We start from the raw sequence: 24,337 nt of genomic DNA, 5'->3' as shown, positions 1-24,337 counted from the left end.
CATTCCTGAAATCATTCAACAGTGCTTCTTCCCGCACAGGATAAACATCAAATTCCAACACATTGTATAAAGTCTTCCACAATCTAGGCCCTGCCTCTGGTCTTGGTTTCATTCCAGTGCTGCCCACATTCCCTTCCCCTCTTCTCCAATTTGTTCATGTTTCAAGTTCAATTAATATTAAATTGGGGCGACAGAAATAAACCCATGCACCTATGAGTACCTTATTTTTTACAAAGGAGGCAAGAATATACAATGGGGCAAAGACAGCCTCTTCAATAAATGGTCCCGGAAAAACTGGACAGCTACATGTAAAAGAATGAAATTAGAACACTTCCTAACACCATACACAAAGATAAACTTAAAATGTATTAAAGACCTAAATGTAAGACCAGAACTATAAAACTCTTCAAGGAAAACATAGGCAGAACACTCGATGACATAAATCAAAGCAAGATCCTCTATGACCCACTTCCTGCTGCTGCTGCTGCTAAGTCACTTCAGTCATGTCCGACTCTCTGTGACCCCAGAGACGGCAACCTACCAGGCTCCTCCGTCCCTGGGATTCTCCAGGCAAGAACACTGGAGTGGGTTGCCATTTCCTTCTCCAGTGCATGAAAGTGAAAATTGAAAGTGAAGTCGCTCAGTCGTGTCCTACTCTTTGCAACCCCATGGACTGCAGCCTGACAGGCTCCTCCGTACATGGGATTTTCCAGGCAAGAGTACTGGAGTGAGATGCCATTGCCTTCTCTGATGACCCACTTCCTAGAGTAACATAAATAAAAACAAAAGTAAACAAGTGGAACCTGATTAAACTTAGAAGCTTTTGCATAGCAAAGGAAACTATAAGCAAGGTGAAAAGACAACCCTCAGATTGGGAGAAAATAATAGCAAATGAAACAACTGACAAAGGGTTAATTTCCAAAATAAACAAGCAGCTCATACAAACTCAATGCCACAAAAACAAGCAACCCAATCAAAAAGTGGGAAAAAGACCTAAACAGACATTTCTCCAAAGAAGACATACAGATGGCTAACAAACACATGAAAATATGCTCAACATCTCTCATTATTAGAGAAATGCAAATCAAAACTACAATGAGATATCACCTCACACTGGTCAGAATAGCCATCATCAAAAAGTCTACAAACAATAAATGCTAGAAAAGGTGTGGAGAAAAGGGAATGCTTTTGAATTGTTGGTGGAAATATAAATTGATACAGCCACTATGGAAGACAGCATGGAGATTCCTTAAAAAACTAGGAATAAAACCACCATATGACTCAGCAAACCCACTCCTAGGCATTTACCCTGAGGAAACCAAAATTGAAAAACACACATGTATCCCACTGTTCATTTCAGCACTATTTACAATAGCTAGAACATGGAAGCATCTGTCCATTGACAGATGAATGGATAAAGAAGTTGTGGTATATATACACAATGGAATATTACTCAGCCATAAAAAGGAATACATTTGAGTCAGTTCTGATGAGGTGGATGAACCTAGAACCTATTATATAGAGTGAAGTGAGTCAGAAAGAGAAAGATAAATATTGTATTCTAATGCTCATATACGGAACCTAGAAAAATGGTGCTGAAGAGTTTATTTATAGGGCAGCAGTGGAGAAACAGACACAGATAATAGACTTATGGACATGGGGAGAGGGGAGGAGAGGGTGAGATGTATGGAGTAACATGGAAACTTATATTACCATACATAAAATAGAGAGCCAACAGGAATTTGCTGTATGGCTCAGGAAACTCAAACAGGGTCTCTGTATCAACCTAGAGGGGTGTGATGGGGAGGAAGATGGGAGTTTCAAAAGGGGGGGTGGTATATGTATGCCTATGGCTGATTCATGTTTGGGTTTGACAGAAAACAGCAAAATTCTGTAAAGCAATTATCCTTCAATAAAAAAATTAATTAAAAAGATAAACAAGGAAGAAATATTAAATTTGGGCGAGTATCATATGCTATCACATATATGTGAAATCTAAAACAAATGATAAAAATGAACTTGATTGCAGGACAGATTCATGGAGAATGAACTTAAGGTTGCAGAAGGAGGGTGGGGGTGGGACTGAAGGGGAAAAGACTGGGAGTTTCAGATTGGTATGTACACACTGCTGTGTTTAAAATGGATAGCCAAAAAATTAAAATAATAAAGATAATCAAGAAAGACCTACTATAAAAAATAAACTAATTAAAAAAGAAAATTTTTTGAAAATGGGTAGAATAGAGAGGAAAACTGAGTGTTTTTGATCATACATCACTTTATTCCATACTGAGAACTGTGCTAATGTGGAACTGACTTCATGGGCAGGAGACATTCATATTAGCACGAGGTCTTGTACTGAGAAGGACTCCTATGCCTGGTTTAATGATCTCCTGTTGCCATCTTGAAATTCCTGATAATTTCATCTTTGACCTTGTGTTTTGGAAATGACATCCCACTGGAGAGTGGAGCATGCTCTGCCTGAGTAGAAGACATAACTGGGATGGCGGCGTTTTCACAGAGCTGGGGTCCAGGGGCCCTGGGGACAAGTGCAGACACATAGAGCATTTGATCCCTTGTACTTGTGCCACCTCAGGCAGTCCTGGACACCCTTCTTTCACTTTGGGATGGCATTTTCTCTGCCTGAAATGCACACTTGTAATCCCTTTCACACTTGTCAACTCACCTTCCTATACCTAATTATTGGAGAAAATTCTATGCATATTCCAAGACTTAACTGAATGATTATTTTTGATAGGAAAGCTTTCTTAAATCCTGCAAGAATTCTATCATTTCCTTCCTTGAAACACCACTAGTCCTGGCACTTGGCTTCCCTGGTGACGCAGTCGTAAAAAAAAATCCTCCTGCCAATGCAGGAGATGCAGGTTCTATCCCTGGATGAGAAAGGTCCTCTGCAGAATGAAATGGCAACCCACTCCAGTATTCTTGCCTGGTAAATCCCATGGACAGAGGACCCTGGCAGGCTACAATCCATGGGGTTGCAAAGAGTCGGATACAACTTAGCAGCTAAACAACAAGTCCTAGCATTAACCTCTACTCCAGTATGTACCAGGAATATCACACAATTATTCACAGGTAATTTTACCCTTGCTAAACTGTAAACTCTAAAGGAAAGAATGGCTTTTACTATTTGTATTCCTGACACTTAGCACAGAGCTCAGATATCAATGACTCTCAGTGTTTAACCACTTGTACCTTTTTTTAGCAAATGGGCTTTGTGGTGATGGACAGAGAATCCATGGCTAAAAGATCCTCTTGTCAGCTGGGAAGGCTATAGGCAGAATGGAATCTCAATATATCCGGGGTTTCTAAACTTTTCAGCAAGCCACCGGTACCTACAAAGATGAGAAACAGCTGGATCGATAACAATAAGCCTTTTTATCTGTTTTCTTCTCTTCGCTTTGCCACTTAGTCTATTTTATGTGAAATTAAACAATGTCTCACATACACTTGGGAGTAGGTATTTTCCCAGATGATTGAGTTTAATATTGCAGTGTTTACTTTCTGGCTTTTTGTTCAGTATTTAAATCCAGGTGTTTACAATATGAGGTTCTTCTGTAATTTTTGTTTTTTCCCAAGTAGATTTTCTAAAGCAGCTGGTGGCATGTATGTAAACAAAATCAAAATATTTGTTTAAATTTTCCTAGGGCTTTGCATCTACCGGACTTACTGATAGAAAATGCTTATTTTAGAGTTGGCTATGAATGATGTAATTGAGATCATATTGCCTGGGAAATATAAAACAACTGAAATAGGTTTATAAAAGCACGTTGATATTACACTGTATTGATATAAGTTCAGTTCAGTCACTCAGTCGTGTCTGACTCTTTCTGACCCCATGAACTGCAGCACGCCAGGCCTCCCTGTCTATCACCAACTCCCGGAGTCTACCCAAACCCATGTCCATCGAGTCGGTGATGCCATCCAGCCATCTCAGCCTCTGTCGTCCCCTTCTCCTCCTGCCCCCAATCCTACCCAGCATTAGGGTCTTTTCCAATGAGTCAACTCTGCACATGAGGTGGCCAAAGTATTGGAGTTTCAGCTTCAACATCAGTCCTTCCAATGAACACCCAGGATTGATCTCTTTTAGGATGGATTGATTGGATCTCCTTGCAGTCCAAGGGACTCTCAAGAGTCTTCTCCAACACCACAGTTCAAAAGCATCAATTCTGCAGCGCTCAGCTTCCTTAACCATCCAACTCTCACATCCATACATGACCACTGGAAAAACCATAGCCTTGACTAGACGGACATTTGTTGGCAAAGTAATGTCTCTGCTTTTAAATATGCTATCTAGGTTGGCCAAAACCTTCCTTCCGAGGAGTAAGCATCTTTTAATTTCATGGCTGCAATCACCATTAGCAGTGATTTTGGAGCCAAAAAAAATAAAGTCTGACACTGTTTCCACTGTTTCCCCATCTATTTGCCATGAAGTGATGAGACCAGATGCCATGATCTTAGTTTTCTGAACGTTGAACTTTAAGCCATCTTTTTCACTCTCCTTTTTCACTTTCATCAAGAGGCTCTTTAGTTCTTCATTTTCTGCCATAAGGGTGGTGTCATCTGCATATCTGAGGTTATTGATATTTCTTCCAGCAATCATGATTCCAGCTTGTGTTTCTTCCAGCCCAGCGTTTCTCATGATGTACCCTGCATAGAAGTTAAATAAGCAGGGTGACAATATATAGCCTTGACGTCCTCCTTTTTCTATTTGGAACCAGTCTGTTGTTCCATGTCTTTTTCTAACTGTTGCTTCCTGACCTGCATACAGGTTTCTCAAGAGACAGGTCAGATGGTCTGGTATTCCCATCTCTTTCAGAATTTTCCACAGTTTATTGTGATCCACACAGTCAAAGGCTTTGGCATAGTCAATAAAGCAGAAATAGATGTTTTTCTGGAACTCTCTTGTTTTTTCGAAGATCCAGCGGATAATGACAATTTGATCTCTGGTTCCTCTGCCTTTTCTAAAACCAGCTTGAACATCTGGAAGTTCACAGTTCATATATTGCTGAAACCTGGCTTGGAGAATCTTGAGCATTACTTTACTAGCATGTGAGATGAGTGCAATTGTGCAGTAGTTTGAGCATTCTTTGGCATTGCCTTTCTTTGGGATTGGAATGAAAACTGACCTTTTCCAGTCCTGTGGCCACTGTTGAGTTTTCCAAATTTGCTGGCATATCAAGTGCAGCACTATCACAGCATGATCTTTCAGGATTTGAAATAGCTCAACTGGAATTCCATCACCTCCACTAGCTTTGTTTGTGTGATGCTTTCTAAGGCCTACTTGACTTCACATTCCAAGACGTCTGGCTCTAGGTGAGTGATCACATCATCATGATTATCTGGGTCATGAAGACCTTTTTTGTACAGTTCTTCTGTGTATTCTTGCCACCTCTTCTTAATATCTTCTGCTTCTGTTAGGTCCCTACCACTTCTGTCCTTTATTGAGCCCATCTTTGCATGAAATGTTCCCTTGGTATCTCTAATTTTCTTGAAGAGATCTCTAGTCTTTCCCAATCTGTTGTTTTCCTCTATTTCTTTGCATTGATCGCTGAGGAAGGCTTTTTTATCTCTCCTTGCTATTCTTTGGAACTCTGCATTCAATGGGAATATCTTTCCTTTTCTCCTTTGCTTTTTGCTTCTCTTCTCTTCCCAGCTATCTGTAAGGCCTCCTCAGACAGTCATTTTGCTGTTTTGCATTTCTTTTCCATGGGGATGGTCTTGATCCCTGTCTCTTGTACAATGTCATGAACCTCTGTCCATAGTTCATCAGGCATTCGGTCTATCAGATCTAGTCCCTTAAATCTATTTGTCACTTCTACTGTATACTCATAAGGGATTTGATCTAGGTCATACCTGAATGGACTAGTGGTTTTCCCTACTTTCTTCAATTTAAGTCTGAATTTTGCATTATGGAGTTCATGATCTGAGCCACAGTCCGCTCCCAGTCTTGTTTTTGCTGACTGTATAGAGCTTCTCCATCTTTGGCTGCAAAGAATATAATCAATCTGATTTCGGTGTTGACCATCTGGTGATGTCCACGTGTAGAGTCTTCTCTTGTGTTGTTGGAAGAGGGTGTTTGCTACGACCCGTGCGTTCTCTTGGCAGAACTCTATTAGCATTTGCCCTGCGTCGTTCTGTACTCCAAGGCCAAATTTGCCTGTTACGCCAGGTGTTTCTTAACTTCCTACTTTTTGCATTCCAGTCCCCTATAATGAAAAAGACATCTTTTTTGGGTGTTAGTTCTAGAAGGTCTTGTAGGTCTTCATAGAACCGTTCAACTTCAGCTTCTTCGACGTTACTGGTTGGGGCATAGACTTGGATTACTGTGATATTGAATGGTTTGCCTTGGAAACGAACAGAGATCATTCTATCGTTTTTGAGATTGCATCCAAGTACTGCATTTCAGACTCTTTTGTTGCCCATGATGGCTACTCCATTTTTTCTAAGGGATTCTTGCCCACAGTAGTAGATATAATGGTCATCTGAGTTAAATTCACCCATTCCAGTCCATCTTATTTCGCTTATTCCAAGAATGTGCACTTTCACTCTTGCCATCTCCTGTTTGACCACTTCCAATTTGCCTTGATTCATGGACCTAACATTCCAGGTTCCTATGCAATATTGCTCTTTACAGCATCGGATTTTGCTTCTCTCACCAGTCACATCCACAGCTGGGTATCGTTTTTGCTTTGGCTCCATCCCATCATTCTTTCTTGAGTGATTTCTCCACTGATCTCCAGTAGCATATTGGGCACTTACTGACCTGGGGAGTTCCTCTTTCAGTGTCCTATCTTTTTGCCTTTTCATACTGTTCACGGGGTTCTCAAGGCAAGAATACTGAAGTGGTTTGCCATGCCCTTTTCCAGTGGACCACATTCTGTCAGACCTCTCCACCATGACCCATCCATCTGGGGTGGCCCCACACAGCATGGCTTAGTATTGATATAAAGCAGGTAATAATTATTGATATTGGGTTAAACAAAACTGAAAAAGACGTGCATACATTCACTCTAAGTTGCTTCAGTTGTGTCTGAATCTTTGCAACCCTACAGACTGTAGCCTTCCAGGCTCCTCTGTCCATGAGATTCTCCAGGCAATAATACTAGAGTGGGCTGCCATGCCCTCTTCTAGGGGATCTTTCTGACCCAGGAATCCAACTGGCATCTCTTTTATCTGCTGCATTGACAGGCATTTTCTTTACCACTAACACCACCTGGAAGCCTCCCAAAAATGTATATATTGGTATTAATAGAGATGATACATTTTATTGAGCATCTTACATGAATTAGAATATAAATTTCAAGCCAAGATAATATACAGAGTGTTTTGTGGGTTAAGGAAACCAGACATATTTGGGGAAAAATTTGAAATTTGTTAATTATTTAGGCATAAACCAGCTAGATTATTCTCTAATTGTTCTTAATACTGTCTCATCACGACTGGATTGTCTTAAAATATAGTAGTCAAATTGTCTTTTAAGAGAGAGTTTCTGGCTCATTGTCAAGAACGGGTAGCAGAGGAAAGACACAGGCGAAGGATATGTGTCAGCAGTCGGTGAGTATGAGGGAACCTTCTTGGACATTATCTAAACCAGCATATCTTTTAACTTACCTGTGTGCCATGGCAGGTACAGTGTTGGACACTGGCATATGGCATAGAATGAAACAGACATATTTCTTGTCTGTGAGTGTCTAGATTTGTATTAAGCAATCATATAATTCTATGTAAAAACGCACCTGGAAAATACTATGAAGAAGAGTCCCATGATGAAGTGGAAACGTGTTTCAAGAGGAGCTGATAGAATTGGGAAATCTGGGTGAGGAAATCAGATAAAAAGAAAAACATGTACAAAGAAGAACAGGTTTAAGGGTTAGACTAGAGATATTCCTTGAATGAGGAAGCAGGGGCCTGTAGAAGACAAAGAATTTTTGTCTTTATGTGAAAAGTCATGGGAAGCCCTTGCATTTTAGCAACAGAGTAAGCTGATCAGACTTGATGAACTTTATCTGGCCATGGGATTGATTGGAGATTGGGGGGGGGGGGTTGGAGAAAAGAAGACAAGAGGAGTCTCTCCATCAATCCTTGTTTTTCTCAATGACTCTCATCTTAACCCAAAATCCAAATGGAATAGACTGTGAAAGGGCTAGTATTAGAATATCATATGCTATCACTTGTATGTGGAATCTTAAAAATACGATACAAATGACCTTATTTACAAAACAGACTCACAGACTTAGAGAATGAATTTATGTTCATTAGGGAAGAAAAGTGGTGGGGAGGGGTAGTTAGGGAGTTTAGGATGGACATGTACACTCTGCTGTATTTAAAATGGATAACCAACAAGCACGTACTGTATAGCACAGAGAACTCTGCTCAGTATACTGTAACAACATAAATAGGAAAAGAATTTGTAAAAAGAATGGATCCATGGATAACTGAATCTTTTTATTGTATGTCTTAAACTAACACAACGTTGTTAGTCAACTATATTCCAGTATAAAATAAGAAGTTTAAAATATGGCACACATAGTATTAATTATTCAACATTCTCTTCTGATGACCTAGAATTGATCCACAACCCTTTGCTAGCAGTGAAAAATATTCATGTCTACACGCTTAAAGTAACTCCAAGGACAGCAGAGCCAGGGCTCTGTAAAGTCAAGCAGCTGTTCAGTGGAATGTCTCCATCCTATAGGGCAAGGCCCTTTATAAGAAACAAAAACAACTCTGGGTGTTCCTAGTTAGCCTTGTGGAGTCTGGCAGCCATGTACAATGATAGGCCAGCCAGGTTCAAAAAGCATCTGTGTGTGTCATGGAACGTATAGCAATGTCAGCCAGCTGAGCACTTGGTCACCTTTGTATTCTGAATAAGGGCATGCATTTTTGCGTGACTGCATATTTGGGCTTCTCACTAATCAAAGGCACCTGAGTGGGAGAAACACAGAAGTCATTTCTTAATTGAAAACGGTTTGAGAATCTAAACACTGGAATTGATCCACTCCCACTCTCCCTAATAAGCTACTTGGAGCTTTCCCAACATACAGAAACAACGTAAAATAAGATAACCTTCTGCTAGGTGAGATGTCAACCATCAGGCTTGGCAAGAATGATGCAGCTCCTTCCTTGCTCTGGATTACGCAGAAGCCTTTCTTGGATAAATTACTAAAGATGCTGATAGTTTCAACAAAAAACTTACTATAGTATGATTGAGCTTTGGGACATTTTAGTTTAATATGTATACAATAACTGCCTTTTGAGTCATTCAGCCTGTATATTTCTTGTATACCACGTGAATAGCCAAAATCCATGAAGATAAGGAAACCCTTTCTCAATGATTTTATAGGAAAGTTCAAGATATGACTCCATTAATCTTCTCATCCTCTATCACCCCAACTCCAAGGATGATACCCATTGTTTGAAAAGGGAGTGAAGTCATGCCAACAGAAAGTAAAGTTAAAGCATCCTTCTCATATTTCATCCTTCTCAAATTTCTGGGTAGCCAATGACAAGAGCCTGAAGTCCTACCTTCTATTTTAATTGCTTATGTGATTGTATACCCATATTGTTTCTTTTAAAGTTCATCACAAGACCTAGAAAAGACAAATGGTATCATAACTTCATTAATGCATAATATAAAACTTCATTGCAAATGAATACCATGTAAAATAATCAAGAGAAAATGGAATGGCACATGGTAACAATTCCTTGGAAATAAAATATGAACAATAAGAGTATCATCATTGCCATAGAAGAATCAGCAATCATGTACAGATTGTTGTACTCCCTCTGATTGGGAGATTCCACGTCCACAAACTCAGCCAACCACACATCCAGTTTCACATGCCATTTTATATAAGGGACTTAACCATCTGTGGATTTTTATATCCATGGTGTCTCAAAACCAGTCCCCCATGGATTCAGAGGGATGACCATGTGTGTGTGCGTGTGTGAGAGAGAGAGCACATGTGTGCAGATTTCATGTTCAATTTTTAATTATTGCTTCAACTCTCACGGCCTCTGTTTTTTATGTAACCACTCTACTCCTCCACATAAGTCCCCAAACTGAAACACTCCTTCAGCCCATTGTGTTCTCTCCCACATTTTGAAAACTGAGTGATGCAGAGTAAATGGCACTTGATGTACAGTTTGGTGTTGATACATCATGGTTATCAGTCTCATCTGGAGCCTCAACAGCATTTGTCAATCTTGTGTCCTGTTTCAAGGACTAGTCCCCCCATAGCTATTAAAAATTTACCATCAGCCTCAAGTATCTCTCACTCTAAGCCCATCTACTCACCAAAATGAATGAATGGAGCATATCAGGTGGGAGCCATGCCATCTGCTCTTCCAGGACCCGTCTCCTCCTTAATTTCCTCTTACTTTATTATACAGATTCTCCTCCTTCTTCTGCATCTTGAAGGTTGATGGTACCCAGAGTTCTGTTCTCCTCTCTCTTCTTTCTTCTCAGTTGTCCCTGGAAGGCTTTCCTGGTGCGCCAACTCTGAGATGGAGTTGAGGGTGCAGGGGCTTTATTAGGGTGTGTTCTTGGCGTCAACGCTGGTAGAGGGGAAGGGAGCAGGAATGGGCACAGACGACTTTGAAGAATTCCTGAGGAGTGGGAGGGACAGGCTTTTATATCCTCTGGTCAGTCTGTCATCAGAGGCTGAGGCCAGCTGTTCTGGGAGAGAATATGATCTTCCGAGAGGTGGATCTCTCCACTGGAAGAAATCTCTAAAGAGGCTAAAGAAGAGGGTGCCAGCAGCCCTTCTAGAGATTAGATAATGAACTTTTTATTCGTGAAGAGGGATCTGAACCACGTGTCACATCATTGTGTCTGCCTCATATTGCACCCCGATACACACACACACACTTACACACACATACACACACTTATACACATACACACACACACACACACACACACACCAAGTTCTTGTGACTTTACTTTCGGTCTCTACCTCAAATCTGACCCACTCTACCGTGCTTTTATTCTCTTGAATGCTGAAGATGGAAAATACAAGATTTAGGGATTTATTTTCCTGTTTCTCTTCACTTAGGGGCGAGTCATCCACGATGATGAATCCTAAGTTCCGAGAGAAGCAGGGTCTCAATGAGTGATCTGAGAGTGTTTGAGTTCTGGTGTTCCAGCTGTCTCTCAAGGCCAGCTCCATTCCCATATTGATAGGAAACTTCCCACGTGTTTTCTTCTTTCCCTCACCCAATTCAAGTAGTGGAGCTGATGCTGGGAAGGCAAGGAGCTCTGACTCATTCAGATGATAACCAAAGGCTAAACTAAGCTAGATGCTGGTGGGTCACTGTGCCCTTCAGGTTAGGCAGCACCTGCCCTGAAATTTATCTTGGTTTTTGTTATGTCTGTCTGACTTGTGCCAATATAATTAAGCCCTACCGCATTTTACCTACCCCCATGCTTGCTTTCTTCTTTTTATTTAATTTTAATATGCTAGGCTTAAACAGGAAAGCGCCTGCATTTCTGCTGCAGGTGACAGGATGATTCATTTCCCAGATGCGTTTATACCTCTTTTATCAGAAAGAAAAAGAGATACAGAAAAATGCTTTGGAATTACTTTCAGACCCTCACTTTCTTCTCCACCCCCAGCCTGCAATTGCTCATCAACACCCTTGCTTAAAGAGCTATCCTTCACGAGCACAGCCAATGGGGAAGCAAGAAGAACTCAACTGACTCATTTTGCACAGGATGAGAATGAAGGCGAATGGGGCAAGTGTCTCCCTGTGTGTGTGAGCTGAACGTACGCACAGTGATTGGGGATTTTCAGGCTGGGGAGGCTTGGAAGTGGACTGGTTGTCTTAACAAGCTTTCTTCACCCAAAAGACCATCCATTCTCCTCCTTGAGATTAACTGACCCCTGTGGAACCTGGGCAACCACTATCTTTAGAAGCAAGTATCTAATGCCTCAATAATGTTGACTGTAAAAACAACAAAGCAAAATGATGTATGGCAGATACAACTTTAACTCATCAACTGATATTTAACTTGCATTCAATTTAAACCTGGCTTTCTCCCAGCTATTGAGGAAAACATTTTTTTTTCTTAAATAGAGGATTGATTAGAAGTATCTCATTGCCATTACCTCTGTTATTTAATTCTGAATTCCAGTTCATTATGTTTCTAGGAATCATAAAACGAATAGCATTAGTTAGCAGACTTTAAACTACATCTTTCACATGTGTTATTCCTTCTTTCTTGTCAGAGCTATATGATACGTTGAGAAGTAATCATTAAGTTTCCCAAGTTAGAAAATTTGAAACTAAAACCACATTATATGAAAACAAGGGCCCAAGATCACATTAATTAGGAAAGGGTTAACATGACCTGAGTTTTCTGACTCCAGAGATTAAAATTCATCTAAGAGAATGTGGAGAGTTGAGTTTCTCTAAAATAATAGAGAATAAGTCAGACCACTAGCAATTCACTCATAAGGAAAGCAAAAAAAAAAAAAAATAAATTCTGTTCCTAGAGAAAGAGCTGGAGATAATTCATTTAACAAATATTTATTAAGCCAGTTGTGTGTGTCTAGTTATTTTTTCATTGCCCACCAGTCTTGAGCTGACATCTTTGACAGACTTTTTGTAAAGTCAAGTCCACAGACCATTTGCTCAGAAATATCCTTAAAGCCTGTTAAAAAAAAAAAAATGCCTGTTGAGTCAGAACCCATGGGGGTTAGTGGGTAGGGAGTATGCACTTCATACATATTCTAGGTAACATGTATTCTGGATGGTAAAGCTTGAAAAATCCTGGTTTACAAATCTTGACTCAGATTCTCAGATAACTTGAATTGATACTTTTCTTATTTTGAGGAAATAAGCTCAATACTGCCAGAGAAATGAGTATCACTTTCTCTCTCAGTTATTAGCTTTGAAATAACATTTTCCCTCAAGTGATCTTTCTCCTAAGCAATGAAAATGTTAGGGACTGATAATTCAGAATCACAGAATCAGGTTGCTAAGTACAGGAATACTTGGCTGTGTTTCCTAAACAAATCTATGAGGGTGGCCCAACTGAGATATTTTTTTTTTCTTTGGCAGCAATCTCATCAGTTTGTCTGACTAAAATTTGTGTTTATGTTTTAATGACTCATCTTCTCCTGCACTATCCCATCAATTGTTTGGCAGAATTGCTGCTAGTTTGGAACATCACATGTCATGGGGCAGGTATTAAGATTCTGTGTATGTCTATTTCAAGATGAGCAGATACAAATGTCTAAACTCTTTGCTCTGTTGCAGACCTCTCAACATGACCTAATTTTCTCAAAGTCTTAAATTTAGAATCAGAACCCAGACTTCATATTCTTTAATATCAATTTTAACCTTTAAAACCACCATAGAAATAAGTGGTTCAGGAACAAGTATTGATAGAGATTCAGAGTGACAAAATTCTGTGTACATCAAGAAAGGAAGACAAGGAGAGCTTTTATTGTTAAGCTTGCGACTCTCTGATCTGTAAATCCTGGGAACCAGGGATCCATTTCCACAGGGTATGAGTCCTTCAAGTTCCATGTAGGGAAAACAAGGTAAGAAGAACTTGGACCAAGAACTCAGTAAGTAGAACTTCCCTGGCAATCCAGTGGTTAAAACTCTGCATTCAATTCAGGGGGCACAGTTTTATTCCCTGGTCAGAGAACTAAAATCCCACATACCACATTCCCCACCACCCAGAAAGAATGTAGAAATGTCAGATTCTTCCAGTCAATCTGAGACAGAACTACCAGACTGTTTAACAATTGTTCAGTAATATAAGTAATCCTAAGGGTCTTTTTTGTAATATGAAATATGGCCTCTTTTCCATGTCAGAGTCCTAGTTAAACATCAACCAGTCTTTTCACTGTTTGAGGTGGGAGGCAAGTTTAGAAGAAAGGGCTGGAAAAGGAAATACAAAAGGAGTTTCCCAACCCACAGATTGCAGAATCTTTTAGGGCAAGGAAAAGGAACACTTTCTTAAGTTCTATGTTAAATGCCAGAAATTTACATTGTATCCTGCTATAGCTGAAAGCAAGCATATGAAACCTAAGACTTCTGAACCTTGCTATTGACATTGAAGTCAAGTAATTCTTAGTTGCATAAGGCTGTCCTGTATAATGTGGGATGTTTAGTAGCATCTCTGATCTCCACTCATTAAATCCCAGTGTAACTCTCCCCTTTTGTGACAAGAAAAAAAGATCTCCAGTTATTTCCAAATGTCCCCTTGTTTTTGTGGTTCAGTCACTAAGTCATGTCCAAATTGTTGCAACCGCATATCCTTTATCCTTGTGACACATATCCTTTACCTGTGTCTTTTCCTGTGCTACCCATTCTTTCACTGATTTTCAGTCACTCAGTCTTGTCCAACTCTTTGTGACCCATGGACTACCGCATGCCAGGCTTCCCTGTCCTTCACCATCTCCCGGCGTTTGCTCAAACTCATTTCCATTGAGTCAGTGATGCCATCCAACCATCCCATCCTGTGTCACCTGCTTCTCCTCCTGCCTTCAATCTTTTCCAGCATCAGCATCTTTTCCAATGAGTTGGCTCTTTGCATCAGAAAGTGAAGTCACTCAGTCGTGCCCAACTCTTTGTGACCCCATGGATGGTAGCCTGCCAGGCTTCTCCATCCATGGGATTTTCCAGGCAAGAATAGTGGAGTCAATTGCCATTTCATTCTCTAGAGAACCACTGGACAAACTGGACCAGGTCTTCTACATGGGTCACCCTCCATGTGTGAGGGGGTACCCAGTCTCTACCCAGGCCACTTCCCCCTAACGAGGGGTAACTGCTGTGATTCATCACTATCAGTTCAGCCTTCAATCCTCTGGGGCTCCAGCCAGTGTCCTCTTCACAATGTACTAGAGATGGAAACTCGTTACTAAAAGGTTGATGCAGGGCAAGCTGTTGCTACATCTCAACACAAAACAGGAAGCAAATTAATATTGAATACTCAATATCAACTTTAAATTAAATGCAATTAAATACATTGACCAACTCTATGACTCACAATCTTTCTCCTGCCATGGTTTGAGCTTCCTCTTCTCTCCTGATGGTCCTTCTCTGGCTCACTCTTGTCTCCTGACCCAGTTGGTAAGTTGCTCCCAGTTTTGCTTCTTACTACTATGTAAAGGGTATGAATTAGTCAATACAGCTTTCCAGATTGCTTTCAGAGTTATGCTTGTGTCTTATGGTTATTTATGTTTCCATTTAGTGAATTAAGGTTATCACACTGGGATTCTACATTTTAGAGCTTTAAAGTCCCAAATGTTCCCTAATTGGTGCTTCATTGGGGTCTAAATTGTATATTTGGAAGAAAGTCACAAGAAAGCTTTATCTCAGATAAACTCACAATTCAGTCAAAAAATATATGCGTATGTATATACACATACGTATCAGTGATCAGTGAAAGTCACTCAGTTGTGTCTGACTCTTTCCAACCCCATGGACCATAGCCTGCCAGGTTCTGCTGTCCATGGAATTTTCCAAACCAGAATACTGGAGTGGGTAGCTGTTCCCTTCTGAAGGGAATCTTCCCAACCCAGGGATCAAACCCAGGTCTCCCGCATTGCAGGCAGATTCTTTATCATCTGAGCCATCGGGGAAGCCTGTATATACATATAGATACATATATGTGTGTGTGTGTGTGTGTGTATACATATATACATATATATATATGTATATATATATACAAATTATATCACATGTGTTATATATGGGGCTTCTCAGGTGGCTCAGTGGTAAACAATCTGCCTGCCAATGCAGGATCCACAGACAGCACAGTTTCGGTCCCTGAGTCAAGAAGACACCCTAGGGGAGGAAATGGCAATTCACTCCAGTATTTTTGCCTGGATAATCCCATGGAGAGAGGAGCTTGGCGGACTACATTCCATGGGACTTCAAAGAGTCAGACACAGCTGAGCTATTGAGCATTCACAAACCCAAGGTATATATAAATATGTAAGTATATACATATAATTTTATAGAGGTAATAATATTTTTGCATGTATGCTTCATGACAGCTACACCTTTGCTCTTGTGACACAGAACAATCTGTTGTCTGAATGACTTCAAGTCAGAAAAAGTTACACCAATAAATATCCCATAGGGTATATAGTCCTCACAGAAATAATCCAGAATCCTCGATGTTCAAGAAAAGAACCCAAGTTTTAATGCAGTATCTAGCAATGGAGTCAAGATTGAACCTTAAGAATTGCACTGAGTGGGGTGATTTTAGGAAGCTTGTTAAGTACTGAAGTCTTTGATGCTTCTCCTCCTATTTGTCTGCTGTGGGTCTCCCTTCTTTATCTTTATGTGAGAAGTCAAGTCTGCCTTCCTCTTTTACTCCCAGTGTCTCCATCCTCTCTACCTACAGGATCTTACAAGATTACAGGAAGATTAACTACTGGGTGTTTACCTTTTTTAATCTTCTTATTTATTTATTTGACTGCACAAGTCTTGGTTGTGGTGCACAGGATTTTCAACCTTCGTTGTGGCATGCAGATTCTCTTTGTTGGGGCATGTGAAATCTTTTTAGTTGCAGCATGTGGAATCTAGTGCCTCTACCAGGGATTAAACCTGGGCCCCCTGCATTGGGAGCACAGAGTCTTAGCCACTGGACTCCCAGGAAAGTCCTTGGCCATTTACCTTTAAGCCAGAGCTTCCTGTCCTCAAACTTGGGAATGGTAAGTCCAGAAGTCTTCAGGATCTCCCCATCTGCATGCCCTATAGCCTCCAAAATTAACTCTTTGAAGAACTTTGTAACCATATGTCTTCTACTGCTCCCGTCCCATAATGCGCATCACCAAAAATCAGTGAAAGCTTGTCAAGATGAATTTTACATAGTTTATGTAATGAAATTAATAAGTCAACCAGCCGAGCCTCACTCATCCTCTGGATTTTCTCACAGTTCACCCCTTTCCCATAGGAGGCTTTTTTGCTGTGGTGCAAATTGTTACAACTGTTTTTCCCAGACTCCAAAGTTGTCTTCCTTAATCCACCATCCACACGCTGCCAAACAGTGAACAAAAAACAAAAATATATCTTTCCTTTGCTTCAACCCTTCAATGACTTGCACATGACTTGATATGCTTGTTTCTCCCATGGCCACTCATACGCTCTGTGGGCAAGATAGATATAACACACTTCTCTTCCTGGCTTAACCATAGCAGTGCAGAGCTAATGGAAGAGTCCGTGTTATGTTGCCTCTAATAGTATAAAAGGGAAAGGAGAAATATTCTTTTAACAAAATGTTTCACACTTTTTCTAAGAATCAGTCACTCTTGGCCAGATAAAAGATTCTGGAAATGGAGGAAAATGAGTAAACTGGTATTTCTTTAACTCTTCTCCTTGCAGAGATTCACAGCTACAGGGTGTGGAACATCTCAGGTCAGAGCAAGGATGGAAATAGTGAGGAGAGGACCTCATAGAAGAGAAGGACCGTTTTGAAGGCATTACTGGAGGATAGAAAATTAGGGCCTGCTTCAGGATCCAAGCAGTGGTGAGGGTCTCAAGAAGATCCCTGAGATATTCTTGACTCCCTGCCACAGAACATTCAATCTAGTCCACGGCTGAAAATCCATACTCTGTGGTCAATGGTACTCTATGTGTGAAAGACACACAGAGTATCTTTTGAGGGGGAGGGAATGGTGAGATGTGTCATTCTACACTGTCAAGGATAAAGAAATGGGGTGACACAATTTTGAAAATATTCAAGAATCGTAAGATGTATTTGAAAAGCTTTTTAGGGACTTCCCTTGGGGACCAGTGGTTAAGACTTCACCTTCCAGTGCAGGGGCTGGGAGTTTGATGACCAGTTGGGAAGTTAGATTCCACATGCCTTACAGCCAAAAAATCAAACCATTAAACAGAAGCAATATTGTAACGAAGTCATTAAAGATTTTTAAAATGGTTATAGTCTTTACCTCTGACTCCTGCTGCTTAACACTTCTGTGGCTGTCAGTATATCCTGAACTCCCTCATTCCAGGCCATTATCTGTGCTTTTGCTTGTGTATCTACTTGTACGAAATGTCCTGTGTTTCACTACTCTAATCTGTACTGCTAAACCCTACTCATCTTTTAAGACTCTGCTGACATGAAGTTATGTCACATCTTGTCTCAGGCTCAATTCAGTATTCTACATTATTCATACCTCAATAAAGACACACATTGTAATATAATTGCAAGTGGATATATTTATCCCATCCACTAAGTTATGAGTAGATCAAATAACTGAATACTATTAATTGTTCAGCCAACTCCTCCTGGCCTATGTGCTCAGTTGTGACCCACTCTTTGTGACTCCATGGACTGTAGCCTTTGTCCATTGAATTTTCCAGGCAAGAATACTGGAGTGGGTTGCCATTTCCTCCTCCAGGGCATCTTCCCGATCCAGGGATCGAACCTGCATCGGCAGGCGGATACTTTACCACTGAGCAACCTGGGAAGGCTCTACCTTCTCCAGGACCCACTAGTTATTCGGTATTTATTGAAAAAAAATACTCCTAATATGCATTTTTGGTTGTTTTTCTTAATATAAATAAATGATAGTTTCTTTTCTTTATCAACCAAGTTTGACTTTTTGCTGTCATAGCAGGGAAAGCTTTTCTGGCACCCCTGAAGTGTCACCATGATACAGATCCATTGTTGGAAAGTATAGTTCTGGAAACTTCAAGTGTTCTTCAAGAGACATTGACTCTCTAGCTGAAGCCAGGTCATCCTGAGATGCTCATGATCCCCTGGAACATCTGCCAAAAGTACACCTGAAACTGGATTTCTGCCACAAATGCTTCATGTGGTTTCTTGGGTATGATTTAAATCTTTGATATACTAAGGGTGAGTCAAGTGTAAATAACATTATGAAATGTGGATGACTTCAAGGAAGCATTTGTTCCCAATGTTTTTGTTCTGACAAGTTACAAACCTCAGCAGAACTAAGTTATTTATGTGAAAAATATAACTTCTAGTCCATAGTAACAGTGACTTTTTTTCTGTTTCTTTGTAAATGAAATTTATTTGTAAACTTTCTAATAACTTAGCCCTGACACTATTTTTTTTCCTAATTTATATCATGAGCCCTTGAAGGCCAGTTATCAAATTCCACTTAAATATTTAAATATGGGATATATTGGATTATGTTTTTTATACACTGGTGAATATCAGCTATTATATTAAAGTTGATCCTGTCCTATTCATCAGCTGCCTTTTGGTGGGTTGAAGATTTTGTGGAAGAGATCATGAATCCATGAACAGAGCAAGCAATCTATATAATCCATCCTCATCTCATTTGAAAATTTAAAACTTAATAAATAGAAACCTAGTTTAAAACATTGAAAGGGAGGTCATAATGAGAATTTCCCTAGTGAAATTCAGTCATGACATTGGAGCTTCCCAGGTGGGGCTAGTAAAGAATCTGCCTGCCAATGCAGGAGACTCAAGATATGTAGGTTTGATCCCTGGGTCAGGAAGATCTCCTGGAGTCGTAAGTGACAACTCAATCCAGTATGCTTGCATGGAAAATTCTATGGACAGAGGGACCTGGCAGGCTACCAACCATGGGGCCACAAAGAGTCAGACACAACTGAGCAACTCAGCACACACATTAGGGTAAAAGGAAAAGCAAAGTTGATCACCACTCACTGTACTTTGATTCTCAAATACCAAATTCGAGGATTTTTCTGAAAGGCCTTGACAACATTACAACTTACATGTTTACAACATTATAATTTGCATGACTCAGGTGTTCACACAAGCTCACTCATGCTGTGTAGCAGGTAGTTTCCCAGGAGCTGAGAATGCAACAATGAACAAAACAGACAGGTACCCATGGAGTCTGAATTCTATTATGGAGTATCAGAGAAATAAATAAAGACTTCTGGCAAGTGCATTTAAGAAAACAAGCACAGTGATACATAGAGTATTACTTAGAGCAGAAAGAAAGGACCGCACATCAAACAAAATTCTGAAAAGGCCAAGAAGGCGACTTCTGAGCTCAGATCTGAAAACTGTACAAGCAACAGTTGCTAAAATGCCTTTGAAGAAGAGGAAACAGCAAACACAAATGGACTAAAGAGTTAAACTTAGCAGAAATAAATTCACCAAGAGTGAATCTTAGGTGATCAGGAACAGATGGGCATTGGCCAGGGCACACGGGGATTTATGGATTAAAAAAGGAAACTGGATTTTATGAAAAGGCAAGAAGCTATTGGCAAGTTTTAAACCATAGAATGGCATACTCTTACTAAGTATTTTTGAAAGATTGCTGTTCTGCTAATGTTAAGCTCTAAACAACATCCATAGCAATAACATTTTACTTAATTACTTGTTTCTGACTGGCTAATTTGCTAATCCATAGCACATCAAGGGCAATTAGCAGCTTTAATTGTGGCTTAGTTTTTAAAGGCTATTTTGTTTCTTTCTTTTATTTTTAGTCATCATCATAATCATTAGTGCTATGTATAATTATTAGGGAATTCCCTCTATGTTGCCAAAAACCGAATTCTAAACAACTCTGGCTTTACTGTACTTGTGTTCCCCAAATATTGGCCTTAACATCCTTAATATTTTAATTCTATATATAACAGTTTCCCTTTTTGCCTATCAATGGATGTTAATTTTTTTATACAAACACAAACCTGTTTTTGAGTTAATGTAAATTATTTGAAGTTTTACAAAATCCTTTAATAATGATTGACCACTGGAAATACAGAGATAATCTCTGAAATCTCCAAAGCTCATACTGAGCAATAAATTTGATTCAAAGAAAAATAATTGACAGCGCAATAGGTTGTATGCTTACATGAAGAAATATTAAGTATATTTTTTAGAAGAAATACCTGTCAAATTCTGAAGTAAAAGGTTTTGCTCTTTCTCTGCATTTGCTTGTTTTTAGTTTAAAAAATATTTCACACTTGTTATTAGAAGTAAGGAAAAACTAGAAAATGATTCAGGTAAGAACGAGAAAAAAAATAATACTAGTACATCAAAGATACTTATCTTAAAACCTCAGTCACCTAGATCACTATTTTCTATAATAGAAAAGAAAATGTCAAGAGACTTAGAAAATTAAAGAGAAAAATGATCCCAGGTTATTTGTTTTGACTAATGAGTGGCATATTAATCTGCGTTCTCCAAAGAAGCAGAACCAATAGGAACTGACTCATGTGAGAATGGAGGCTGACAAGTCCTGGGATCTGCAGTTGGTAAGCTGAAAATTTTGAGTTCAAATCTAAGGATAGGAAAAGCAGATGTGTCAGATAAGGATTCTTTCTTACTTGAGGAAAGGTTAGCCCTTTAATTTTATGCAGGTCTTTACCTGAAATGTTAAGCTCATCCCAAAACACACTTGCTGAAACACCCAGATTAATGTTTGATCAGATATCTGGGCATTTTGTGATCCAGTTCAGTTAACACATAAAATCATCCATCACAGGTGACTTTTAAAGCTTAGGCCAGAAATCAAGTATCTATTCTTCCTACTGATATTTATGAGTACCCTGATAAGCATCAGGTCTACTCTAGATTCTAGGGATCCAATGAAAAAAGATGAAAAAAAAAATGATCTTTGACTTCAGTGGCCCTTGGGAAACAGGAAAATGCAAATTCAGTGAGATAGTTGCCAAAGGGATGGGGTTGGGAAGAGAGGGTGGGGTCAACAAGTACTAAACGGGTGTTCAAGAGATTTAACTTTAAAATTTAGGGAATGGGATGAATTGGGAGTTTGGGATTGGCATATATATGCTACTGATTCTATGTCTAAAATAGATAACCATTGAGAACTGACTGTTTGCACAGGGCACTCTAATCACTGCTCTGTGGTGACAATGTGATGGAAATTCAAAAAAGAGGGGATATATATGTACATATTGCTGATTCACTTTGCTATATAGTAGAAATTAACACAACATTGTAACACTACTCTACTCCAATCAATTTTTTTTTTTTTAAAGAATCAAGACCATGTTGAGAACAATATTCTTAGATAAAGAAAATAAAGTAAAATTTAGAGAATAGTACTGAGATTACCTGCAAAAGGGGCATAAGCATCCCAGAAAGAGGGAATGTCCTGTCGAAAGAAATACCTAGGATCAGAAAGGACACACTGGGGAGTGCAAGTGGGCTGGGGAACCAAGAGGAGACTCTTGTTGCTGTTGTTGTTCAGTTGCTAAGTCATGTCCAACTCTTTGTAACCCCGTGGACTATAGCCCACCAGGCTCCTCTGTCCATGGGATTTCCCAGGCAAGAATACTGGTATGGGTTGTCATTTCCTTCTCCAGGGCATCTTCCAGAACCAGAGATCAAACCCATCTCTCCTCCATTGGCATGCAGATTCTTTACTGCTGAGCCACCAGGGAAGCCCCAAGAGAAGACCTAGCGATTGGGAAAAGCCCAAGTGATGACCATGGGAGATTATGTCACAAAAGCCTGTGTGCAGTGAGCATTGCCTTTTGATTGTTACCACAAGCCAACAGAGTTTTCTCTAGATGAAAGGCAACTCCCCAGTGCACAAAGAATCTTATTCCATTTTCAGAAAACTTTACCTCATTTTTGCTTCAGCTTTGCCAAAACCTTTTTTTTTTTTTTTCCTGTCACCAATGATAGCTCAGTTAGTAAAGAATCCACCTGCAATCCAGGAGACCCTGGTTCAATTCCTGGGTTGGGAAGATCCACTGGAGAAAAAATTGGCTACCAATTCCAGTATTCTTGGGCTTCCCTTGTGGCTCAGCTGGTAAAGAATCTGCCTGCAATGTGGGAGACCTAGGTTCGATCCCTGGGTTGGGAAGATACCCTGGAGAAGGGAAAGGCTACCCACTCCAGTATTCTGGCCTGAAGAATTCCAGTCACAAAGAGTCCTACAGGATTGGCATCTTTCACTTTCAATGATTAACATTTATTCTGTCTTTAAATGACTTGTTTTGTTAAACACTGGGCCTTCAAATTCACATCATCCCTCTTTTATACATCCATTAAGGAAGCACCATTCATGTCAAATACAGGTAGATTACAGCAAGCAGAACACACATGGCCCTTTACTTTGGAAGCTGAAAGTCTCCTATAGAGGAAAGAAAATAGAGGATCATAAACTAAAATATATAATTTTTAATGTGATTTCTGCAATGAGTGCAAAGTACAGCTATGACTTGGTTACCAAGGCTAAAGTCAAAATCAGCCCAGACAAAAGAACCCCAGAGTGACCTCTGGAAATCTCAGGCTATTTTATCTTACCAAACCAGTGACACATTGCTAAGGTCCAAACCAACTCAGAGCCTGCATTAAAGTACATAGAAACCCATGGTCTTGTCCAGGCATAGACCTATTATTTTAACTGTCATCTCCACCTGGAAACAAGAAATAAAATTTAAGTTCTTTCTTGACTTCATGATCTGACTCATTCATTAATTGCCCCTATTGGTTACCATTAATTGAACCACTCCCTTTGCTGCATTTTGTTTATTTGACTTAATAATTATATCTGAGCCTCTACTGTCAAAATCCAAGCAGTGGCATAAGAGAGAAGAATAACTTTTGTTACAGCATTCTGCCTCTAGGCATTTATCAAGATTTTTATAGGATCTTCTTAGAACTAAATGGGAAACATAAATTCTATAACTGCAATGAGATGAACTCATTTGCTTACCTGAAGACGGAGCCATTTTTCTTCATGCCAATTCCACCCAGGGGCTCCCAACACCTCTTCACTCAAACAGAAAGTAGCAAATGTGCACCTCCTGTCTTCAGTGAATTACAACCAAGATGGTATTAATGTGGAAAGGGTGAAGACAAATAAAAGAAACCTAGAAGCTGGAAGCTGGTTCATATCCACCAACCTCTAGCCCAATTCTCCTAGTTGGCCCCAGCATCAAAAATATTTGCAAGCTGCAGTAATTATAGCCCAGACAATTTATTGAGGCCTTTTCTTATTTGCTTTACACATACAGTCAGATCTTCCCACAGAATTTTTCTCCTAGTTGTCTTGCCACTGTTGTATCCTAGCCATTACCATTTACCATCCTGCATTAATCCCACACACACTTCAAGCTGCCAGGTCCTCAGTCCTCTCTGCTTTAGAAAACCTCCACAGCATCCATGCTCCTGGGTGATGTGACTAAGACTCTTTACAACTCCTGGTGAGCTAGGATCTTCTGTATCATTACCACAGCAAGAACAAACAAAGGTTGAAAAGGAGACTAATGTTTGGGGGTGAATGCTTTTAACAGAGAAAAAGCTTTCACACTGAATTACAATAGATAAAACATTGAATACCTGAGTTTTGGCTTCCATTTTGCATTTAAAGATCACTTATTTTAAGAATACCTAGAC

General features: G+C 39.8%; 1 long non-coding RNA gene across 1 annotated transcript; it reads right to left on the bottom strand.

Annotated features, from left to right (window-relative positions):
• Nucleotides 1–11,454: 11,454 nt before the first annotated feature.
• On the bottom strand, nt 11,455–22,367 carry LOC145540762 (uncharacterized). The gene is made up of 3 exons (XR_014078532.1): nt 22,227–22,367; nt 22,043–22,082; nt 11,455–15,141 (listed from the first exon to the last, which is right to left on the bottom strand). It is a non-coding gene; the product is annotated as an uncharacterized LOC145540762 (long non-coding RNA).
• Between the last annotated feature and the right edge of the window lie 1,970 nt (nt 22,368–24,337).

This window comes from Giraffa tippelskirchi, chromosome 3 (genome assembly GCF_054371585.1).
Source record: "Giraffa tippelskirchi isolate mGirTip1 chromosome 3, T2T-mGirTip1v1.2.pri, whole genome shotgun sequence".
Taxonomy (NCBI): domain Eukaryota; kingdom Metazoa; phylum Chordata; class Mammalia; order Artiodactyla; family Giraffidae; genus Giraffa; species Giraffa tippelskirchi.
Note: the sequence above shows the minus strand (reverse complement) of the source record. Positions and strands in the feature narration are given on the sequence as shown.